The following is a 12,718-nucleotide window of genomic DNA, read 5'->3' as shown; positions in this document are numbered from 1 at the left end:
CACCCTGTGGCAACATTTCATGACTATAAAGCACTGAGACTCTCATCATCTCATTTTTGCAGAGAAATAACACAAAGAAATATATTTTTTTCTACTAGCTAGGAACTTGTAATTTATGTATTAGAACAACCATTTAAATTGTTCCTTTTTGAGCTATATCTGATGCAATAATTTCTTAACATTGGATTTGCTTTTCTATGTGCTAGGACATGAAGCCAGGCAAAAAAAAAGCGGGGGGGGGGGCCTCGTTTAACATGGACCTATATTTTCTGGGCATTAAGGAGATCGTAAAAACGCCATCAAAACTGTAAGTTAAAGTGCATTGATTAAATTTTTAAAATAATAATGAGACACAAAAAACTTACAATTTATTTTTGTTGAAACAAATGTTTTATAATTGTTGCTATCTTTTCAAGAGACACGGTCATGCTATGTTGCTCATGCTGCAGTGAAAAGGTGCCGTGGCTATTCACTGGCACCATCATTTCACACTACAGCCTTGAATTCCTGGGCTCAGGTCATTTTCCTGTCTCAATCTCTGGAGTAGCTGGGAATACAGTTGTGCACCACTGCACCTGGCTTTTGTGATTTTTCCCCAGTTGAAAAATAGTCAAACCTTAGACAAATTTCTTAGCAAGTCAAGCATAGTTGGACTATTTTTTTTCCTTACCAACTCTATAAGTGATACACCTTGTCATTATTGTATTCACTTTATGATCCCCAGAAATAGACTCTTGCTATGAGTGAAATCACAGGATGATGCTATCGATCTGGGCAATCTTTGGTTGTCTTCTTGGAAGAAATAATTTACCCCAAAGACCAATTTGTAAAGCAAGCTAAAGTTTAATTGGAGAAATACAAGAACACTCCAAGAGAAGAGTAGGCTGACCCTGCTAGAAACACCCCCAAGACATTCTGCATTGTGATTTTCTATTGTCTCAGTTCTTTTTTTACCCAGTTCTCACCAAAGTTTGGGGGATCCTCCCTTACTGTGTTTAATGCACATGCACTGGAACCAGTGATCAATATGAATCCTATCTAATGGTGGCACTGCTTATTACTGCCACCCCAGAAGGTATAGCCATGAATTTTGTACTAATTGTGCCTGCTCAGCTCTCAGGAATTCCCCTTTTGCCTTTTTCCTTCCTTATCATCTAGTTAACAACATTCTGACAATTCGACCATGGAGTTAGTGCTGGACATCCTAAAAGGTGTTCCTGGGAGTTCTTTCCAACATGGATACCCCCCTTCATGCCTGCTCATATTGACTGTCTACTCTTACATTTCTCCCTCAAGGATTTGGGGCTCAGAAATCTTTTGGGAGATGGGACAGAGGTCATTCTCTGAAGCTGCTTGCTGCTGAGAAGGGATATCAAGGGTCTTCAGGGGCCTTCCTCCTTGCTTCCTGTCATGGTGAGGAGGATTTGACGATTGTTTTTGTTTCTTGGAAGGTTTAACCCATGTTGTCCAGAGGAGACATGTAGGGACTTGGTTGTCCTGGAGGGAAAGAAAGAGGTTGATATCCCCATCACAAGATCATTTGAAGTCTGATGGTTTCTAGGAGAGGAAGTAAACTGAAAAGGTTCAGAAAACAAGGCCTAATAATGAGAAGGAAAATAGAGGCCAGGGGTCCCAAGAAAGGGAAGAGCTGAGAATGAAGACCAGGTGACACCCCAGCAGAGCCAACCCTTAGCATCCCTTTCCCAAAGGTGAGAGGCCTGGTTTATAAGATCTCCAATGTGCTCCTGGACATGCCCTGATCTATTAAAAGAAAAATAAAAGAATTATATTAGAAATCTGAAAACCAAAGGAAAGGAGATACTATAACCTTTGTCAAGTAGTTCTCCATTCTGATATTTGAAGACAATGAGCTTGAGGTAGGAATCCTTAAGTCTTCTCTTGGATTATGTATTTTGTTGAGACCTAAACCGTCATTAAACTTTCCATTCTAGGACTGGGATCATAACACACGTTGCCAATAAAGATCTGGTCTGCTCCTTCACTAGAAGTCTGTAGTAAAATCTGCTAGAATTTCTTTCTGTGAAGATTGCAAAAGACAAATGCTGAGTGTTTATTTTTTTCCCAAATTGTAGGAGGTCAGTCAGGGTGACGGAAGAAATTATAGGAAAAAGATGCAAACCTTATTGGAAGGCTGGGAGGTTTTGCAAAAGCTTCGAAAGAGGATTTTGCTGAAGGTAGCTAAATTCTGTCAGGGTAGGTAATAAGGAAGTGTAAGGGAATTGATCTAGATAAGCTAGTTTGCTTAGGTCTCAGAACCTGGCCTTGAATCATCTGTATGCAGGACTGTTCTCTTGGAAGGGGGAATGGACCATATTAATTATCCACAAGTTGTGGTGACTCAAAGCCTTTATCATCAAATCTGTACTAAATAAATGCCAGCAGCACAAGCTTGTTGGGGCTGTAGCTGCTGTGACTCTTTACGATATCCTCTGTCTGTGAGCAGCCTGGTCCTCTAGCTTCAGGCCCAGACAAAAAAATCCGTGTCTGTGTACCTTTTTCTTCCATCACTGGGCCAGGGTCTGCAAGTCAGACTCAGCAGGTGGTATCCCGTGTGAGGAACGCTGCAACAAATCATGACGGAACCCTTAAAAACGAAGGTGAACAGACTGTACTGTCAGTAAGTAAATCATTGATGCCTGCTTGGGATTTCCAAGTTTGAGGGAATTGTTCAGGCTATGATTTCATCATGAGACAACAGTTAGCAGCTTAGCAGCAACAGTTTATAAAAGTATTGAAACAGCTGCTTAAGGTTCGTGGAACCTTGGTTTCACAGGCTCAATTAAGGGACCCCATGCTAACTGTTGTTTCCCATAACCCATGGGAAATAGGCATGCTAGATGCAGAGCTCTGGGAATAAGGTAGGCTAGATGTAGAGCTCTGGGAACAAGTGGGGAGAAATCTTAACATCATGCACAAGGGCAATGGTTCTCAATAACATCTCTAATGTTATGGCCCTTAGTCTGGGCTGCTTTGGTCCTGCTCTACATGGAAGAGCCCAAAAAAGGGAAGGGAAGAGGAGCTATCACTTACCTTACTGCTTTCTCCTTCTCCCTCAGTCCAGCCATTAGCAAGCAAAAATAACAAAGAGGAAACAGAGATTCTGCCTGATCCCCCTCCTCCAATAAATTGGAGAAAAGACAAGGGATACGCTATAGCTATGGGATCCTGTCTTAGGCAAGCAGCATTAGAAGGGGAGCTCTTAGCCTGCCCAGTAATGCAAGACCAACAAGGCAATCAGGTACATGAACTCATCTCTTTTTACTCTTATAAAGAGATATGAAAAAGCATTAAAAGAAATGGTGCTACTAGCTCATTTACGAAAGGAATAACTGAAGCCATAGCAGACAACTTCTGCATGACCCCGTGGGACTGGTCAGTGCTAGTTAAAACAACTTTGGAGCTCAGCCAATACCTCTGCTGGAAGGCAGAATATGATGAGTTGTGCGAACAAGTCAACCAGAATCAAGTGACTGGGCAAGACATGACAGTTGCTATGCTCTAGGGGAGGGGTCCCCATGTCCGGGGTCCCCATGCCCATGTACAACAAGAACTAAATTTTGCTCCCCAAGCGTATGCACAAGTGTCTTTGCATGCTCTTAGGGCTTGGGACTGAATTCCCAAAAGTGGAGTTCAACAGGGATCTTTCATAAATGTTCAACAATGGCCTCAGGAGCAATTTGTTGAATTTATCAATTGGTTAACCCAGGCAATTAAGAGACAAATTGGTCATGCCCAGGCCGCTGAAACCTTATTGTTGCAATTAGCTTATAAAAATGCTAATGTCGGGGGGGCGGAGCAAGATGGCCGAATAGGAACAGCTCCAGTCTCCAACTCCCAGCGCGAGCGACACAGAAGACCGGTGATTTCTGCATTTTCAACTGAGGTACTGGGGTCATCTCTCTAGGGAGTGCCGGACAATCGGTGCTGGTCAGCTGCTGCAGCCTGACCAGCGTGAGCTGAAGCAGGGCGAGGCATCGCCTCACCTGGAAGCGCAAGGGGGAAGGGAATCCCTTTTCCTAGCCAGGGGAACTGAGACACACAACACCTGGAAAATCAGGTAACTCCCACCCCAATACTGCGCTTTAAGGAAACAGGCACACCAGGAGAATATATCCCACACCTGGCCGGGAGGGTCCCACGCCCACGGAGCCTCCCTCACTGCTAACACAGCCGTCTGCGGGGATCTATCCGCAAGGCAGCAGCGAGGCTGGGGGAGGGGCGCCCGCCATTGCTGAGGCTTAAGTAGGTAAACAAAGCCGCTGGGAAGCTCGAACTGGGTGGAGCTCACAGCAGCTCAAGGAAGCCTGCCTGTCTCTGTAGACTCTACCTCTGCGGACAGCGCACAGCTGCAGTCCAACAGGGGAAAGAGCCGGGGCCGGTGCAGACGAGAACGACTGTGTCTGACAGCTTTGGGGAGAGCCGTGGATCTCCTAACGCGGAGGTTGAGATCTGAGAACGGACAGACTGCCTGCTCAGGTGGGTCCCTGACCCCTGAGTAGCCTAGATGGGAGACATCCCCCACTAGGGGCAGTCTGACACCCCACACCTCACAGGGTGGAGTCACCCCTGAGAGGAAACTTCCAAAGAAAGAATCAGACAGGTACACTCGCTGTTCAGCAATATTCTATCTTCGGCAACCTCTGCTGCTGATACCCAGGCAAACAGGGTCTGGAGTGGACCTCAAGAAATCTCCAACAGACCAACAGACAGTCCATCTGACTGTCAGACGGAAAACTATCAAACAGGAAGGACACCTATACCAAAACCCCATCAGTACGTCACCATCATCAAAGACCAGAGACAGATAAAACCACAAAGATGGGGAAGAAGCAGGGCAGAAAAGCTGGAAATTCAAAAAATAAGAGCGCATCTCCCCCTGCAAAGGAGCGCAGCCCATCGCCAGCAACGGATCAAAGCTGGTCAGAGAATGACTTTGACGAGATGAGAGAAGAAGGCTTCAGTCCATCAAACCTCTCAGAGCTAAAGGAGGAATTACGTACCCAGCGCAAAGAAACTAAAAATCTTGAAAAAAAAGTGGAAGAATTGACAGCTAGACTAATTAATGCAGAGAAGATCATAAACGAAATGACAGAGATGAAAACCATGACACGAGAAATACGTGACAAATGCACAAGCTTCGGTAACCGACTCGATCAACTGGAAGAAAGAGTATCAGCGATTGAGGATCAAATGAATGAAATGAAGCGAGAAGAGAAACCACAAGAAAAAAGAAGAAAAAGAAATGAACAAAGCCTGCAAGAAGTATGGGATTATGTAAAAAGACCAAATCTACGTCTGATTGGGGTGCCTGAAAGGGAGGGGGAAAATGGAACTAAGTTGGAAAACACTCTTCAGGATATCATCCAGGAGAACTTCCCCAACCTAGTAGGGCAGGCCAACATTCAAATTCAGGAAATACAGAGAACGCCACAAAGATACTCCTCCAGAAGAGCAACTCCAAGACACATAATTGCCAGATTCACCAAAGTTGAAATGAAGGAAAAAATCTTAAGGGCAGCCAGAGAGAAAGGTCGGGTTACCCACAAAGGGAAGCCCATCAGAATAACAGCAGATCTCTTGGCAGAAACTCTACAAGCCAGAAGAGAGTGGGGGCCAATATTCAACGTTCTTAAAGAAAAGAATTTTCAACCCAGAATTTCATATCCAGCCAAACTAAGCTTCATCAGTGAAGGAGAAATAAAATCCTTTACAGAGAAGCAAATGCTCAGAGATTTTGTCACCACCAGGCCTGCCTTACAGGAGACCCTGAAGGAAGCACTAAACATGGAAAGGAGCAACCGGTACCAGCCATTGCAAAAACATGCCAAAATGTAAAGAACATCGAGGCTAGGAAGAAACTGCATCAACTAACGAGCAAAATAACCAGTTAATATCATAATGACAGGATCAAGTTCACACATAACAATATTAACCTTAAATGTAATGGACTAAATGCTCCAATTAAAAGACACAGACTGGCAAACTGGATAAAGAGTCAAGACCCATCAGTCTGCTGTATTCAGGAGACCCATCTCACATGCAGAGACATACATAGGCTCAAAATAAAGGGATGGAGGAAGATCTACCAAGCAAATGGAGAACAAAAAAAAGCAGGGGTTGCAATCCTAGTCTCTGATAAAACAGACTTTAAACCATCAAAGATCAAAAGAGACAAAGAAGGCCATTACATAATGGTAAAGGGATCAATTCAACAGGAAGAGCTAACTCTCCTAAATATCTATGCACCCAATACAGGAGCACGCAGATTCATAAAGCAAGTCCTTAGAGACCTACAAAGAGACTTAGACTCCCATACAATAATAATGGGAGACTTCAACACTCCACTGTCAACATTAGACACATCAACGAGACAGAAAGTTAACAAGGATATCCAGGAATTGAACTCATCTCTGCACCAAGCGGACCTAATAGACATCTATAGAACTCTCCACTCCAAATCAACAGAATATACATTCTTCTCAGCACCACATCGCACTTATTCCTAAATTGACCACATAATTGGAAGTAAAGCACTCCTCAGCAAATGTACAGGAACAGAAATTATAACAAATGGTCTCTCAGACCACAGTGCAATCAAACTAGAACTCAGGTCTAAGAAACTCAATCAAAACCGCTCAACTACATGGAAACTGAACAACCTGCTCCTGAATGACTACTGAGTACATAACGAAATGAAAGCAGAAATAAAGATGTTCTTTGAAACCAATGAGAACAAAGATACAACATACCAGAATCTCTGGGACACATTTAAAGCAGTGTGTAGAGGGAAATTTATAGCACTAAATGCCGACAAGAGAAAGCAGGAGAGATCTAAAATTGACACTCTAACATCACAATTAAAAGAACTAGAGAGGCAAGAGCAAACACATTCAAAAGCTAGCAGAAGGCAAGAAATAACTAAGATCAGAGCAGAACTGAAGGAGATAGAGACACAAAAAACCCTCCAAAAAATCAATGAATCCAGGAGTTGGTTTTTTGAAAAGATCAACAAAATTGACAGACCGCTAACTAGACTAATAAAGAAGAAAAGAGAGAGGAATCAAATAGACGCAATAAAAAATGATAAAGGGGATATCACCACCGACCCCACAGAAATACAAACTACCATCAGAGAATACTATAAATGCCTCTACGCAAATCAACTAGAAAATCTAGAAGAAATGGATAATTTCCTGGACACTTACACTCTCCCAAGACTAAATCAGGAAGAAGTTGAATCCCTGAATAGACCAATAGCAGGCTCTGAAATTGAGGCAACAATTAATAGCCTACCCACCAAAAAAAGTCCAGGACCAGATGGATTCACAGCTGAATTCTACCAGAGGTACAAGGAGGAGCTGGTACCATTCCTTTTGAAACTATTTCAATCAATAGAAAAAGAGGGAATCCTCCCTAACTCTTTTTATGAGGCCAACATCATCCTGATACCAAAGCCTGGCAGAGACACAACAAAAAAAGAGAATTTTAGACCAATATCCCTGATGAACATCGATGCAAAAATCCTCAATAAAATACTGGCAAACCGGATTCAGCAGCACATCAAAAAGCTTATCCACCATGATCAAGTGGGCTTCATCCCTGGGATGCAAGGCTGGTTCAACATTCGCAAATCAATAAACGTAATCCAGCATATAAACAGAACCAAGGACAAGAACCACATGATTATCTCAATAGATGCAGAAAAGGCTTTTGACAAAATTCAACAGCCCTTTATGCTAAAAATGCTCAATAAATTCGGTATTGATGGAATGTACCTCAAAATAATAAGAGCTATTTATGACAAACCCACAGCTAATATCATACTGAATGGGCAAAAACTGGAAAAATTCCCTTTGAAAACTGGCACAAGACAGGGATGCCCTCTCTCACCACTCCTATTCAACATAGTGTTGGAAGTTCTGGCTAGGGCAATCAGGCAAGAGAAAGAAATCAAGGGTATCCAGTTAGGAAAAGAAGAAGTCAAATTGTCCCTCTTTGCAGATGACATGATTGTATATTTAGAAAACCCCCATCGTCTCAGCCCAAAATCTCCTTAAGCTGATAAGCAACTTCAGCAAAGTCTCAGGATACAAAATTAATGTGCAAAAATCACAAGCATTCTTATACACCAGTAATAGACAAGCAGAGAGCCAAATCAGGAATGAACTTCCATTCACAATTGCTTCAAAGAGAATAAAATACCTAGGAATCCAGCTTACAAGGGATGTAAAGGACCTCTTCAAGGAGAACTACAAACCACTGCTCAGTGAAATAAAAGAGGACACAAACAAATGGAAGAACATACCATGCTCATGGATAGGAAGAATCAATATCGTGAAAATGGCCATACTGCCCAAGGTGATTTATAGATTCAATGCCATCCCCATCAAGCTACCAATGACTTTCTTCACAGAATTGGAAAAAACGGCTTTAAAGTTCATATGGAACCAAAAAAGAGCCCGCATTGCCAAGACAATCCTAAGTCAAAAGGACAAAGCTGGAGGCGTCACGCTACCTGACTTCAAACTATACTACAAGGCTACAGTAACCAAAACAGCATGGTACTGGTACCACAACAGAGATATAGACCAATGGAACAGAACAGAGTCCTCAGAAATAATACCACACATCTACAGCCATCTGATCTTTGACAAACCTGAGAGAAACAAGAAATGGGGAAAGGATTCCCTATTTAATAAATGGTGCTGGGAAAATTGGCTAGCCATAAGTAGAAAGCTGAAACTGGATCCTTTCCTTACCCCTTATACGAAAATTAATTCAAGATGGATTAGAGACTTAAATGTTAGACCTAATACCATAAAAACCCTAGAAGAAAATCTAGGTAGTACCATCCAGGACATAGGCATGGGCAAGGACTTCATGTCTAAAACACCAAGAGCAACGGCAGCAAAAGCAAAAATTGACACATGGGATCTAATTAAACTAAAGAGCTTTTGCACAGCTAAAGAAACTACCATCAGAGTGAACAGGCAACCTACAGAATGGGAGAAAATTTTTGCAACCTACTCATCTGACAAAGGGCTAACATCCAGAATCTACAAAGAACTCAAACAAATATACAAGAAAAAAACAAACAACCCCATCAAAAAGTGGGGAAAGGATATGAACAGACATTTCTCAAAAGAAGACATCCATACCGCCAACAGACACATGAAAAAATGCTCATCATCACTGGCCATCAGAGAAATGCAAATCAAAACCACAATGAGATAACATCTCACACCAGTTAGAATGGCAATCATGAAGAAGTCAGGAAACAACAGGTGTTGGAGAGGATGTGGAGAAATAGGAACACTTTTACACTGTTGGTGGGATTGTAAACTAGTTCAACCATTATGGAAAACAGTATGGCGATTCCTTAAGGATCTAGAACTAGATGTACCATATGACCCAGCCATCCCACTACTGGGTATATACCCAAAGGATTATAAATACTCTACTACAAAGACACATGCACACGTATGTTTATTGCGGCACTATTCACAATAGCAAAGACTTGGAATCAACCCAAATGTCCATCTGTGACAGACTGGATTAAGAAAATGTGGCACATATACACTATGGAATACTATGCAGCCATAAAAAAGGATGAGTTTGCGTCCTTTGTAGGGACATGGATGCAGCTGGAAACCATCATTCTTAGCAAACTATCACAAGAAGAGAAAACCAAACACCGCATGTTCTCACTCATAGGTGGGAACTGAACAATGAGATCACTTGGACTCGGGAAGGGGAACATCACACACTGGGGCCTATCATGGGGAGGGGGGAGGAGGGAGGGATTGCATTGGGGAGTTATACATGATATAAACGTCATGCACATGTACCCTAGAACTTAAAGTATAATAATAAAAAAAAATGCTAATGTCAACTGCCAGCAAGCAATGCAGGCAATCAGAGGAAAGGCAGCCACAGTTGGAGAACTTATACAAGCATGTCAACTGGTTGGGACTGAAACACACAAAGCCAAAATATTGGCTATAGCATTAAGACCTCCTAAAATGAAAAGGGAGAAAAACCCAAATTGTTTTCTATGTGGAGAGCCAGGTCATATGAAGAAGGAATGCCCCACTAGTAGAGACCAAGGCAACTCAGGAAAAGAACCACCTTCTATATGCCCCCGATGTAAAAAGGGGAAACATTGGGCAAATCAATGCAGGTCCAAATTTGATAAAAAACGGCAACCCCCTAAGCAATCAGGTGGGAAACTTCCTGAGGGTCCAGCCCCAGGCCCAGCTCCAAACTGGAGCAATGCCAGTGGCTTTCCTCAGTTGGATGCAAAGCCCACAGTCCTCTCTCTCAGAGCAGTCAACAGTGACAGTGCAGGACTAGACTTACTCTGCCCCAATGAATTAGTGTTAAAAGAAGTACAAGACCCTAAAAGGGTTGCAACTGGAATCTGGGGCCCACTGTCTCTGGGAACAGTAGGAATCTGGGATCAAGCCTATCCAGTAAAGGAATCAATGTGCTCACCAGGGTAATTGACAGTGATTATCAAGGTGAGATATTAGTTATGATGGAATGTAAAGGTCTGTATGTTCTTCCCCCTAGATCAAAGATAGCTCAGTTACTACTTTAACCATACCAGGTTCCCAATACCCAAGGAAAGGAAAGGGGAAAGGGAAGTTTTTGAAGCACGGGAGCCACAGGAGTATATTGAAACCAATTAGTTCCTGATCAGAGACCCATGATTACCTTAAAAATTGGAAAGAAAAATTTTACTGGCTTATTGGACACAGGGGCAGACATTTCCATCACTAGTGATCAAAACTGGCCAGAAACTTGGTCAGAAACAAACAATTGCAGGCATCAGGGAAACACACACAGCCAAGCAGAGCATGTGCCCCCTAACATGTTGTGATTCAGAGGGAAGAAAATCAGTTATACAACATCTAATCATACCCATCCCTGTTAATCTTTGGGGATGGGACATATTAGCCCAATTGGGGGGGGGGTCACTCTGCAGACCCCTTTCTAATAATGGCCACTGTTATTATCCCTCCCATAATACCTAATGTGGCTCTATCAAAATGTTATTTGGTTAGAACAGTATCCTTTAAAGGGAGAGAAATTACAATAAGCCCATTAATTAGTTGAGGAGCAATTAAAAGCCAGCCATATAGAACCATGAAAAAGTCCTTGGAATTCACCCATTTTCATGATTCCCCAAAATCTGGCCAAGTGGAGACTTTTACATGACTTATAGGCTATCAATGCTAATTTGCAACCTATGGGGCCCCTTCAACAGGGCCTCCGTTCCCCCAGAGCAATTCCTCAAAATTGGCCTATACTCATTATTGACTTAAAAGACTGCTTTTATATTATTCCCCTTGCAGAACAGGACAGAGAAAAATTTGCATTTACCATAACAGCCATCAATAATGAAAGGGCAGCTCACTGACTGCATCGGAGACTGCTTCCTCAAGGAATGTTAAACAGTCCTACCATGTGTCAGTATCATGTAAGTCAGGTTTTGCTCTCCAGTAGAAAAAAATTTCCTAATTACAAGATTATTCATTTTATGGATGGTATTTTACTGGCAGACCCAACGGAGCCAGAACTTTTAAGTTTGTATGCCTCTGTCTTAAAGAATACACAGTTAAGAGGTTTAATCTTGGCACCTGAAAAAGTACAAATGTCCTCTCCTTCGAAATGTCTTGGATACATATTAATTTCCTGGTCAGTACGACCTCAAAAGTTTAAGTTAAATACTAGCAACTGTCATACTTTAAACGATGATCAAAAATTACTGGGTGATATTAATTGGCTTTGCCCCACCTTGTGCATAACTTCTGATAAGCTGCAAAGACAGTTTTCTAACCTAAAGGGCAATACAGCCCTAGACTCTCCCAAGTATTTAACTCCTGCAGCAAAGAGAAATTGAGGAAATAGAGCAAGCTACTTCTCAGAGACAAAACTAGATTGCATAGACTCAAAATATTCAGTTCAACTGCTTTTTTTTTTCCTACTAAACACTCCCCAACAGAATTAATAGGACAGATGGCTCCAGTGCTATGCTTCCTAGAATGGGCTTTTGACTTACATACTGGGACTAATACTCTATATCCCTATACCCAGTTAGTTAAGAAAGTCATCTATTCAGGCCACAGATGATGCAAACAGCTGCTAGGTTATGACCCTGATGTCATCAAAATTGCTTTAAGTAAAAAGCAATTTGAAGCAGTACTACCCGTATCTCTAGGTATTCAGATAACACTCTCTGATTATGCAGGCCATATAGAGCATGCCCTTCCTGCTGACAAACTAATTCAGTTCTTATCTCGTATCCCTGTAGTTGTGCCTACAAAACTAGTTCACTCCCCCATACCTAATGCTTTCATGCTTTTTATCGATGGCTCTGGTAAAAATGGAAAAGGGACTAATTTCTTTACTTTTTCTGGATTTACTAGCACTCAGAGAACTAAGGTTGGAGCCTTAATATTGGCCCTGGAGACCTTTTCCATTCAGTCTATCAACATTGTTAGTGATTCTGCTTACTCTATTTATTGCAGAACCTTGAGACAGCCCTCATTAATTCTACTCTTGACCCCACCCTGTGTGTACTTTTTCTGTGACTTCAGCAATTGCTAGATCAAAGTATGCATCCTATTTTTATCACACATACTCAAGCCCACAGCTCACTCCCTGACCCACCAGTTCATGTCAATGATCAAGC

At 42.2% G+C, this 12,718-nt stretch overlaps 1 long non-coding RNA gene across 2 annotated transcripts in view; it reads right to left on the bottom strand.

Moving 5' to 3' along the window:
• Positions 1 to 823: 823 nt before the first annotated feature.
• Positions 824 to 12,718, bottom strand: part of LOC117083316 — a 35,171-nt gene continuing 23,276 nt past the window's right edge. For both annotated transcript variants that reach the window (XR_004437047.1, XR_004437043.1), the window contains exon 5: positions 824 to 1,497. This is a non-coding gene — a long non-coding RNA (uncharacterized LOC117083316). The remainder of the gene's footprint in view (positions 1,498 to 12,718) is intronic.

This window comes from Trachypithecus francoisi, unplaced genomic scaffold (genome assembly GCF_009764315.1).
Source record: "Trachypithecus francoisi isolate TF-2019V2 unplaced genomic scaffold, Tfra_2.0 Contig00322, whole genome shotgun sequence".
Lineage (NCBI taxonomy): Eukaryota > Metazoa > Chordata > Mammalia > Primates > Cercopithecidae > Trachypithecus > Trachypithecus francoisi.
The sequence above is the reverse complement of the archived record's forward strand: the minus strand, read 5'-3'. Positions and strand labels throughout refer to the sequence as shown.